The sequence below is a fragment of the Aethalodelphis obliquidens genome, unplaced genomic scaffold (genome assembly GCF_003676395.1).
Source record: "Aethalodelphis obliquidens isolate GAN/ISIS:26980383/991018 unplaced genomic scaffold, ASM367639v1 scaffold18, whole genome shotgun sequence".
NCBI lineage: Eukaryota > Metazoa > Chordata > Mammalia > Artiodactyla > Delphinidae > Aethalodelphis > Aethalodelphis obliquidens.
In genome coordinates, this window is record NW_020837962.1 from 15,701,870 (window position 1) to 15,714,159 (window position 12,290).

At 45.6% G+C, this 12,290-nt stretch overlaps 1 protein-coding gene across 6 annotated transcripts in view; it reads left to right on the top strand.

Moving 5' to 3' along the window:
- SLC24A3 (solute carrier family 24 member 3) overlaps positions 1–12,290 on the top strand; it is a 464,741-nt gene that overhangs the window by 370,306 nt on the left and 82,145 nt on the right. The window lies entirely within an intron of this gene.

Genomic DNA, 12,290 nt, shown 5'->3' on the forward strand with positions numbered 1-12,290 from the left:
AAGCTGGGACGAAGTGAGAGAGTGGCATGGACGTATATACACTCCCAAATGTAAAATAGATAGCTACTGGGAAGCAGCTGCATAGCTCAGGGAAATCAGCTTGGTGCTTTGTGACCACCTAGAGGTGTGGGATATGGGAAGGTGGGAGGGAGACACCAAAGGGAGGGGATATGGTGATATATGTACACGTATAGCTGATTCACTTTGTTATACAGCAGAGACTAACGCAATTGTAAAGCAATTATACTCCAATAAAGATGTTTAAAAAAAAAAGAGCAAGGCTGTAGGGCATTTCCCATCTTCTGCTCTGTCTGTCTTGCCCAGCACCACCTGCTCCACCCCCTTTCCTTCAGAAACCCTCCTCTCTGCTGGTCTGCTCCTGCTGAATCATTACCATGAGGCGCTGAAGCTCAGAAATGCCACATCTCCTTGTTGCAAATGCGGACCTGTCACTTTCATCAGACGTCAAGCATCCGTGCAGCCCCTTTCTTGCGTCAACATCAGGGAAGATGCACTAAGGTGCAGGGTCCCAGACACCTCTCCTTAGGGAGCTCCTGCAGAGCTCCTGCTGTGCACTTGCAAGGTTAAGGGCACAGAGAGAGAACCAGATGAGAAAGCAGGAAGGGTTCGGGGCTGCGCTGGGCCAGTGCCACCAGCCTTCAGGAACTTGAGAAGAGCAGTTGGACTGGGTGCGGGCTGGGGCACTGGGGCTGGATGCTGAGAAGATGCCTCAAGCGGCAGGTGAGATGGTAAGTGAACACAGACCCACTGGAGGGATGAGATGGGCCGAGAGGAGGCTGGCCTGCTGACAGCTGAACATCGACCAGGCTTCAGAGGATGCCAAATGGGGAACCTGAGACAGCGTGTCTGAGTAACGTCCAGGGTCTGTGAGTGACCAGTGCCTGGAGAGAGCTCTCTGCTTGTCCTGAAACACAGCCACAGTGCACACCCTCGAGGAAGGGTTTCCGATCTGAAGGAGCTGAAAAATGAAAACCCGTTTGAGGGAGCAGGATCCAGAACGTTCTCACTCTCCTTCTTGACGTCTGTGTAGACACCACACTTTTGGCTCAACTGGGGAATAGAGTCTCTGAAGGCCAACATCACATTCCAAACATGCTGTGTTATTTTCCAGCCCCGGAGCATAAAGATGAGCTCGCTGTAAGTTTTCTGGGGGGCTTGGGGGTTAGGTTTGCTTTCTCTTTTAAACAAGAGAATCTACCAGATGCACTGAGTTGAGTTCCGAGTCTTCGTCCAACAAGAGAAAGGGGTTCCCATCAGCAGCATTGGCTGCGCGCTCTGTGCTCTGGGTAACTTGCCCTGGAGGCTTGAAACACACAGGCCCATTTGTCCATTTGATTTTGATGGCGGCAACTCTCATGCCCTAAAACCTTTCTCAGAAAGCGTGGTTCTTGGCACTAGAAATTTGACTTTTAAATTTCTGTGCTGACTGCCAGGCTCGGTGTGCTCAGCTCTGAAGCAGGAGCTGCAGCAGAGGCAGCAAGCCCGTGGCCCCCTTTGCCGAGGCTGAGCCTATCAGTAGGCTCCCATGTTTTAATTATTAATTAATTAATTAATTAATTTATTTTGGGCTGCATTGGGTCTTTGTTGCTGCACACAGGCTTTCTCTAGTTGCGGTGCGGGGGGTACTCTTCTTTGCGGTGTGCGGGCTTCTCATTGCGGTGGCTTCTCTTGTTGCAGAGCACGGGCTCTAGGCTCACGGGCTTCAGTAGTTGTGGCACGTGGGCTCAGTAGCTGTGGCTCACGGGCTCTAGAGTGCAGGCTCAGTAGTTGTGGTGCACGGGCTTAGTTGCTCCACGGCATGTGGGATCTTCCTGGAACAGGGCTTGAACCCATGTACCCTGCATTGGCAGGTGGATTCTTAACCACTGCGCCACCAGGGAAGTCCTAGGTTCCCATTTTTAACGAGTAATATTCATTAAAGGTTCACGATGTCCTGGGGTTGGTCAGCACACTGCGCTCTAGAATTGTGCTGTCCAGGATAACAGCCACTAGCCACATTTAAAATTTAACTTAATTTAAATTTAAGATTCAGTTCCTCAGCCATACCAGTTCCATTTCCGGTGCTCACGAGCCGCTCGTGGATAGCAGTGACCGTATTGGACAGTGAAGATTCTAGACTGTTTCCGTCATCACAGAATGTTCTGTGGGACAGCTACTCTAGGACTTCTGCACACACATTGCCTTGATACCCCGTGCTGGATGGAAAATGGGCCTATCCAAACGTGAGCCGAATATCTGGGGAAGAAGAGCGAGTATGTGCCTAAGAAGAGAGGCCACACCTGGATCAACCCAGGTGGGCTGAGCTACCTACCAGGTGCAGACCCCTGCTGGCCAGTCACATTCCTGTGTTTTGGGAGGAAGAGACAGCGCTGAAGAGTTTACTTAATTCTCCACAAAGCCCCCCCCTTTTTAAATTTTTATTTATTTTATTGAAGTATTGTTGATTTACACGGTTATGTTAATTTCTACTGTACAGCAAAGTGATTCAGTTATACATATAGATACATTCTTTTTAAAATATTGTTTTCCATTATGGTTTATCACAGGGTATTGAATATAGTTCCCTGTGCTATACAGTATGACCTTGTTGTTTATCCATTCTATAGATTACAGTTTGCATCTGCTAACTCCGAACTCCCCCAAACCCCTTTTTCTGAACTAACTTAACAGCTCTTTCTCTTGTCAGGAGGCAGGACATAGACCTCCCTAAAAATAGCCAAGGCCTCAGGAAGTCTTTTCGCGCTTTACCTCCTATTATTTTTCTTCAGGAACTTACTTGCTTTGACTAGGTGCCTCCAGCTCTTGTTTTGAGGCCTCTTTACCTGGCATCTGCCTTTCCACCCATCCCTACTCTCTGATGCTTTGATAGGACTCTGCACGGTTGATCTTGCCTTAACCTCTGAAGAGCTTTTTCTAAACTCACTCAGTGACTGCTATGCAGGCCGTGGGCCCAGAATCCTGGAACCCAGGCCTAGAATGGTGCCTCACTTATCTGGGAAGGAGGTTGACACAGACATATTGACTGTGTCAAAGTAAAGTTGTGTTTGAATCAGCTATTGCTGTGTAACAAGCAGCCCCTAAATCTCAGCTGTATGCAACAATAAGCATTTATTCTCACATATCTGTTCATTCTGGGGCCACGATTGAGACAGCAGCAGCTACTCAAGGGAAGGTCTTCTCATGGTGATGGCAGAAGTATAATAGGGTAAGAAAAATATGCCAGACCTCTGAATTCTAGGCTCAGAACTGATCTCAGAACTGATCACGGGCTTGATCACTTCTGATCTCATTCCAGTGTCCAAAGGACTTGGAAAGTACATTCCACCTTTTATAGGAAGAATTGCAAAGTTATGTGAAATGGGGTGTTGCTCCAGAGTGAAGAATCGGGGTCAATAATTCAGTCTGAGACACTATGCTAGACCATTTATCCAGATCTTCAAAAGAGAAAGGGAGCTCATACTCACTGAATCCTGATTCAGTGTATGAGTTCTGGATAATGTCCATTCTCTATTGCTGTGTAACAAACTATCCGAAAAGTTACAACCATTGTACATAGTTCATAATTCTGTGAGTCAGCCATTAGAGTTCAGCTCAGTGAGATGCTCCTTCTGGTCTGGGCTGCTCGCAGCTGCGTTTGTTTAACGTCTCAGGCTGGGAAGGCTGCACATCACATTCTCCAGCAGGCTAGCCCCGGCTTGCTGGTGGAAGCGTTCCTCCTGAGAGCCAAACTCAAGGCCTCTAAGGACCCAGGCTTGGAACGGGCACCCCAGCACATCTGCTGCATTCAGTGGCACAACAAATCAGACCAGATTCTGGGGATGGAGGAGGGAGTAGAGTCTGCCTTTTGATGGGAAGAGCTTCAAATAATCTAGGGTCATATGTGCACTTTACTACATAGATCCAGGATATATATTCCACAATTGGAAATAAAAATACAAGGTTTGGTCCCCATCCAAAGTTTACCATATAAAGTCAACCTGAGATGCAAAAAGTATAAGTGCAGGTAGAATTAAGAGAAAGATGAGTCTCTTTCCTCAATTTCTCCCTATGCAGTAGGGGCGTCACTGCATGGCCTGTCTTACTTGGCGAGTCAACGTTTAAAAGCATTTGACATTATATAATATACTATGATGGCAGCCGTCATTATTAATCCAACATCACTCCAGCAACAATTCACTGGGTCTCATCCAAGACAATTTCCATGAAAGTCCAGCCCCAGCCAGTACCACCTGTCAGGGCTTTCCTAAGGGTTGGAGTTGCAGCTGCTCATAACAGCTGTCAACAACAGCTGCAACAGTAACACTAAACTACACGTTACTACACTTTCATTTTTTCTAGGAGGCCAAGTGACTACAAAGATATATTGTGTCCTTTATCCCAACAGGAGCATATTTATTCAGGAACAGTTGGCATGCAAGTAGTAACTCCTTAAATTATATATCTTTTCCATGGAGTCCCAGTTTTCCTTTTCATCCCACCAAGAGTTTTAATGCAACACTCTCCTACTTCAGATATTTTTAATCTCTTCATCTGGTTCAGATTTCTTTTGGATTGCCCTTTCTCCATATTTGCTGGACTCTATTTCTCTTCCCATTTATCTGTGGGACTAGTTTGTTCACTTTCCATACTTTAGTCCACCATAGCTTTGTAGGGTGTTGATGAATTTGTTTTAGTAACGGTTATTATTTTTAATGTTACTTGGATTTATAAAATATTTCAACTTAGTAATAGTCACTTAGTCCAATAAAAAGCCATTGGAATTCAGAATGAAAGGTACGTTAATGTTTCTTGAGTGCCAACTACATCCAGACTCCACAGTAAGGCTTGATCCTGTTCATCCTCATGTCAGTCCTGAAAGAGGAGGGTTGTCATTTTCACGTTTCAGCTGAGAGATCTGAGGCTCAGAACAGTGAGCCTTTCCTAAATTCTCGGAAGAGAGTGAAGAAGAGCAAGAATATTATTTATGTCACTTTTCCTGATGACAAAATTGTGACATAACTGAGACATAGAGTAAGTCAGAAATTCCAATTTTTTCTCAAAACCATCCACTTTTGTACTTTGTTCATCATAGGTGATGAAAGATGGGTGTTTAATTGAACAGAACCAAATCCATCTTTAGGGTGCCAGTACAATTTATGTCCAGAGGACATTAGTTTTGGGTCTTATCCTCCTGGGTTCTGATTATGTCTTCCCAGGGACATATAAGAGACATGAAGCTGAAGTAATGAGTGCGTCCTTGTGAACTGTCAACGCCAGCACTTTATATACTTTACATAAAACCTGAAAACTTTACATAAAATTACTCTGGGAGTCTTGCTCCACCCACAAGTATTCTAACCACCAGGCATCAGGAGGAAGAATAAACAATATTGATGTAGAGGGAAAAAAATTAGCTTCCAAGGCCTGTCTTCCAATTCTGACAAGGCTTTGCTTATTTCAGCTACTAACAACATGCCTATTTGGTACTTCCCTGGTGGCGCAGTGGTTGAGAGTCCGCCTGCCGATGCAGGGGACACGGGTTCGTGCCCCGGTCCGGGAAGATCCCACATGACGCGGAGCGGCTGGGCCCGTGAGCCACGGCCGCTGAGCCTGCGCGTCCGGAGCCTGTGCTCCACAACGGGAGAGGCCACAACAGTGAGAGGCCCGCGTACCGCAAAAAAAAAAAAAATGGACACAACATGCCTATTTGATCCTTCTCCCTCCCACCCGCCTTTCAAAATGAACATGGGCTGTCACGAAGAGCCAGTTGAATACAGAGAAAAGGTCATATAGAAGGTCTTAGGGGAGATCCTAGAGAAGAACTTGGATCCCAGACTCCTAACTGGGGACTCTTCCTACAGGTTATACAACCAGGTTATACAACCAGGTTATATAACCTACAGGTTGTACAGGTTATAACCTACAGGTTATACAACCAGGTTATACAACCAGGAAATGCCTGACCCATTGGAGACCTTCAGGTCGACCAGGAGTGAAGCCCATTAGAGCCGTTCAAACTCCCTTGTTACCTGCAAGGCAAGGGTAAGCCGGGTCAGTGTCAGTGTTGGAGTCTGAATGCAACAGGCACTTAAGGAAGGTCCAAGGGAATGAAGGCACTCATATGGGGTCCCTTCTACTGAAGGATGAAGCTACCCGTTCCCGTTCTTTCTAAGAAGCGGTACGGTTGCACACAACCCATTCTTCCCAGTCACCATCTCCCCATTTTTCCATGTAAAAGTATTGTTATTGTTATTCCGTTACGTCTGGGTTTTCTGCTTTGTTAGACCACCTCTCCCACTATCACCATAGCATCTCCACCTTGCAAGATTTGGGCTTTTTGGAAGAGGAGAGAATTGCTTTACAGGCAGACCTCAGAGATTTTCAGGGTTCAGTTCCAGACCACTGCAATAAGGGGAATATCACGATAAAGTAAGTCATGAATTTTTGGTTTCCCAGTGCATATATAAAAGTTGTTTACTATACTGTCGTCGATGAGCGTGCAATAGCGTTATGTCTAAAAAACGGTGTACATACGTTAATTTGAAAATAATGCTGTGGGGGAAATGGCACCAATAGCCTTGCTCAACACAGGGTTGCCACAAACCTTCAATTTGTAAAAATCACAATATCTGCAAAGCACAATAGCAAAGTTCAATAAAACGAGGTATGCCTGTACTTAGTTTCGGCACTCATAGGCTTAACATGATTTTTGACCATTCTGCTTCTAGAAACCTCAAGGCCACTTATACCTTTTATGGACATAGAGGAATCCTGACTCTTGTGTTTATGAGGCAGATGGGTTGAGGATGGATGAAAAGGCACAGAATGAAAACTATTCAATATTCTTGGGGGAGGAGGATTATGATAAAATAGATAAAGGAACCCCACACTGTAAGATACAAGGAAGAGAGGACTGAGTTGTTCCTGAGCGGTATTATTTTAATCGTTCCACTACATTAGTGAGCAGTGGAAGGAACCCCACAGTGCCTTCCCTTGAGAAGAATGTTCAGTTGAGTGGTTTGTGAGATACTTATCTGTCACAGTCATTGAACAAGTCTAAACACTGGGTAATGATAAGAGACGGGATTTCGTAAGGAGACATGGATTAGAACAGGTAGCAGCAAATTTGAAGTCACTTTAAGGTAAATTTTAATTAGCTTCCAATTAACAGATACCTTAAGGAAATACCTGCAAAAGTGGAAATGCCCTTATCATTGATGAGTAGAGAAAGCATCAGAGTGACAATAGCAAGACAGTGGAATAGGAAGCCCAAGGCACTCCTTCCCCCATGGAGACACCAACTTAACAACAATAACGTGGACCAGGCACCCCTTCCCCTGTGGAGACACCAACTTAACAACTATATATGGTGTATGAACCATATATTGCCTTTGTGAGAACTTCAAAAGACAATTGAAAGGTCACAGCGCCCCAGGTGAGTGCAATGCTAAAAAGAGGTGCATTGGGGCAGGTAGGAAAGTCCATTGCACTTACCTGCCATACTCCATCCCCCTCCAGTGCAGTGCAGTATGATCAGGAGAAAACTCCCAACGGCACTGCCCCTCCCTCTGGAGGGAAGAGGAAGGTGGAACGTGTGTCCAGTGTTCTGGCTTTTTAGGGTGCTGCCCAAGGGACCAATTTCTGTCTTACCTGATTCAGATCACTGACAGGGAAAGCAGTAGCGACCTTGGATGTCTGGGGGACCACTGAGAAGGAAGGTGACCCCGCTGACTTACCACAGCACCCGAGAGATTGCAGCATCACACACAGACACCAGGGGGAGCTCATGAGTAGAAACAGGCACATTTCTTCAGCTGGGGAAGTACACATACAAGCCTAGAGAAGATGCGACCCCAGAAGAGGTTTGAGAAACCTATAGATTTTCTCGCGGGGCTGCTTGGTGACGATTTTTCCCTGTGTCGAAACAATCTGTAAAGACTGGGAGGAGTGGCTGTTTTTTTCAGATGCCCAAATCTCAACAGAAGATCAAAAGGCACACAAAGAAACAGGGAAACATGGTCAAATCAAAGGACTAAAAAAAGAAAAAAACTCCAGAACCTGACCCTAAAGAAATGGAGACCTATGAATTGTCTGACAAAAAATTTAAGACGACTATCACAATGATACTCAATGAGCTAAAAGAGAAAACAGATAACTAAATGAAATCAGGTAAATAATACATGAACAAAAGGAGAATATCAGCAAAAGAGAGAAACTATTAAAAAAGAACCAAACAGAAATTCTGCAGCTGAAGAATAAAGTAACTGATGGAAGGATTCATTCAATTCACAGGAATGTTTAGCATAAGCCGAGATACAGCAACTCTCCTCTTTTTTAAAATTACATTTTAACTTTTATAGCGTCCTAAGGCCTCTTGCCTCTCCTTCTGTCCCATTTTGACAATCAGGAAGAGCAGAGGAAATAAGTGTGGTAGAAACATCATTCTGTGTACTTTTGCATCAGTGGGATTTGTGGAGAGGGAGGGTAGGTTGAAATTATGGGCTTAAAGAAGGATTTTGCAATTATCTTTCATTCCGTTATAATTAGTAAGCCTCTCTGTGGGCAAGGCAGGGACTGTGTGACCACACTTTAGTCTCAGAATTCAGTGTTACAGCATTCTTGAGGACCAAGAATGGGTCCCGAGTTTCTGTAAATTTGGACTCTGCATACTGCCCAGTCCACTCAGCCCCACCCTCAGCTGTGCTAAGGCTTCTCTGTGCCTCAGCAGGAAATCATGCAGGAGTTAAAAGCGTGAACACGGGTGAGCCTGGAGAACATTATGCTGAGTGACATAAGCTAGACACAAAAGGACAGATGTTGTATCATCCCACTTACATGAAGTACCCAGCGGAGTCAAATTCATAGGGAGCAAGTAGAAGGGCGATTGCCAGGAGCTGGGGGAGGGAATGAGGAGTGAACGTTTAATGGGTACCGAGTGTTGGTTTGCGAAGATGAAAAAGTTCTGAAGGTGGATGGTGGTGATGGTCTTACAACATTGTTCTTTTTACTCTTTCAGTGACTTCAAATTGATAGTCTATTCATTTACAAAATTCACTTATCCCGTTCATTTGCTTAATAGCTAGGATTCAAAGTGTTAAAGATGTGATTTACCCAAGTGGAAAAAAAGACTAAGTAATCATTTTTAAGCGCCGTTTCCGAAGAATATGCCCCATGTTTCAAAATTGTTGTTTGTGCCTTTAAATGACAATACTAACATCCTACTAACGACCACATTATTCACTAATGCCACTGAAAAGTGGTGAAGATGATAATTCTTATGTCATATATATTTAACTGCAAAAAAAAGAGTTTAAAAGAATACAAGGAACATGGGCTTCAGACTCTGACAAATGTGGACCTAAGTCTGTCACTTTCAGCTGCAGACCTCGGGAGAGTCCCTCTGCTGTTCTAACCTCAGTTTGCCCCTCTGTAAAATGGGAGTGACCACAGGCAACCACACAGGATTGTTAGGAGAGATGGAGGGTGAGGCAGGTTCATTAAAGACACCCACTCCCCAGGCACTGCCTCGGGTACAGGGCTTTGGGACCCCAGCTGGCCTAAGGAAAGCAGGACATTTTTATGTCAGGAAAAGAATTTGAAGCACACTCTGATTTGAACCCTTGCTGGGCGTGGAATCGGTCGAGGTCAGGGCCGCCTGGCACCTGGCACGTCGAGGTTCACGCTAGGACAAGTGTATTAGTTTCCTACGACCACTATCACAAAGTACCACAAACTTAGGGACCTCAAACAACACACATTGATCTTCTGACAGGTCTGGAGGTCAGAAGTCTAAAGTTAGAGCATCAGTAGGTCTGTGTTTCTTCTGGAAGCTACAGGGGAGGATCCAGTGCCTTGTCTTTTTCAGCTTCTAGAGGTACCTGCATTCCTCGGCTCAGCCCCTTCCTTGTATCACTCCAGCCTCTTGCTCTGTCATCATGTTTCTCACTACACCCTCTGACCCCCCTCCTTCCCTCTTCTTGGGACCCTCGTAATTACTTTGGACCCAACCAGGTCATCCAGGAAAATCTCCCTATCTCAAGATCCATAATTTGACACCTGCAAAGTCCCTTTTAGCATGGAAGCTAATACATCCTCGGGTTCTGGGATGCTGATGTGAACGTCTCTGTGGGCCATTGTTCAGCCGCCACCCCAGGCAGTCTGTTTCTTCAGGAGACCATCAAACAGCCCCTTGTGTTGCTCCTGAGCCCAGCCCAAAGGGTGAAGGGCAGGACGGCTCTGGGCACGCTGTCCTAGACAGTCTTTTAAAAACGCTCAGCCTGGTCCTGGAACTTCTTGGGTTGTTTGGATTTGACAGCCGGGCCGGGTAGACTCTACCTCCCACGTGGGAGTTTGTCTTCCCTGCGCGGTGTAAGCTTCTGCAAGATAGGGGCCCGCCTTCCGTTTTATTTGTATTCCTTGAGGCAAAAACAGTCTTTTATATAATGCTTACAAGCCTGGGCTTTGGAGTCTCTCAGGTGGCTCCACGACTGGGTACACAAGCTTAGCAGGTGACCGTGATCCTCGGTTTTCCACATCTGTAAAATGCAGACAACATCACGTAGCACTGCATACGTCGGCCAGGGCTGCCTTAGCAAAGTACCACAGACCCGGGGGCTTAGACGACAGAAATGTATTTTCTTAAACGTCTGGAAGCTAAAAGTCTGAGATGCAGGTGTTGGCAGGGTTGATTTATTCTGAGGTCTTTCCTGCTGTGTCTTCAAGTGGTCCCCCCTCTGGATTTCCTTTTTCTTTTCTTTTCTTTTTTTTTTGGCCACGCTGCAACGCATGCAGGATCTTAGTTTCCCAACCAGGGATGGAACCCGTGCCCCCTGCGGATTCTTAACGCTGGTCCGCCGGGGAATTCCCCAGATTCCCTCTTCTTCTAAGACACCAGTCACGTGGCATTAGAACCCGCCCTAGGAACCTCATTTGAACTGAATTACCTCTTTAAAGGCCGTATCCCCAGATACAGTCCCATTCTGAGGTCCTGGGAATTAGGGCTACAAAATGTGAATTTGTGGGGCGAGACACGACTCAGCCCGTGACAACCCCCCGCCTTCAAGAGCTGCGTGGGAACAAAATGCACTAAAGCCTGTAGAGAAGAGTCATTAGGATGGTGCCCGGCACTTGTAAATATTCAATGAACGGCTAGTGATGCTATTCTTTTCAAGGAAGTTAGCCAGCACTCCCTCCCACCCCTTTCTATATCTGCTATAAAATAGTTCACATGTTTATAAGAGGAAAAAAAGCCTCCTTTGCCTTCCGTTTCCTTTGGAGTTCCCTACTCAGCGTTTATTTTTATGCTCATAGCCGGGCCTAAGTACTGAGTTGCTGCCAGTCAAAGGGATGTGTGTTGTTTGCTCCACGGTAATGGAATTTATATGCTGTAAAAGGAAGCTGCTTATCTCTTTGAAATGTTCATTATCGAGGCATGCCTGAGTCACCTTCTTCAGTGCAGCAACGCTGGCTTTGCTTTTCACAGACCACTTTTGGTGGGCTCACGCCCTTTCACTGCTGGGATCTAGAGTTTTGTCCTTCATAGAAGAATTGAGAAAATGAGTCTCGCATTGACAGATCCCGGCGCCCAGCTGGCACCAGGAATTCTGCCGGGGAGACTCTTGGCCCTCTAAGGAGGAAATGAAGGGCTTTGCACTGGACGGATCCAGATACTCACCTGTATCAAAAGACTTGTGCCAGAGTAGTCAGAGCAGCTTTAATCATCATACCTCAAAACACCCCAAATATCCATCGACAAGTCAGTCGATAAACAAATGGAGTAACGATCGACGATAAAAAGGAACAAATTATTGATACACACAGCATAGACGAAGCTCAGAAATATGCCGAGTGAAAAGAAGCAGATGCAAAAATGCACACACCGTGTGATTTCACTAATACGAAGTTCTAGAACTGTGAAAACTAAACTGTGGTGATCGAAACCAGATCAGCGATCGACTAGGTAGTGATTGGCTGGAAGGGGGATAGGAGACGCTTCTGTGGGTGACAGAAATGTTCTGTGTCCTGACCGGGGCCGGGGCGGGGGGTGTTACAGGGACATACAGATTTGTTTATAACTCATTCAGCTGTACATTTTAAATGGATGCATTTTATTGCTTGTAAATGAAACGTCCATTTTTTTCTTTAAAAAGCAATCAACAAATAAAACAACATCCAACCAGATAGAAGATCCCAGGAGGGATGGCTTGTCTCCATTCCACAGTGTCTATGGGAACACTGGAAATACTAGGAAATACTAGGGATATGCAGTGTCACTGGAAATACTGTACTGG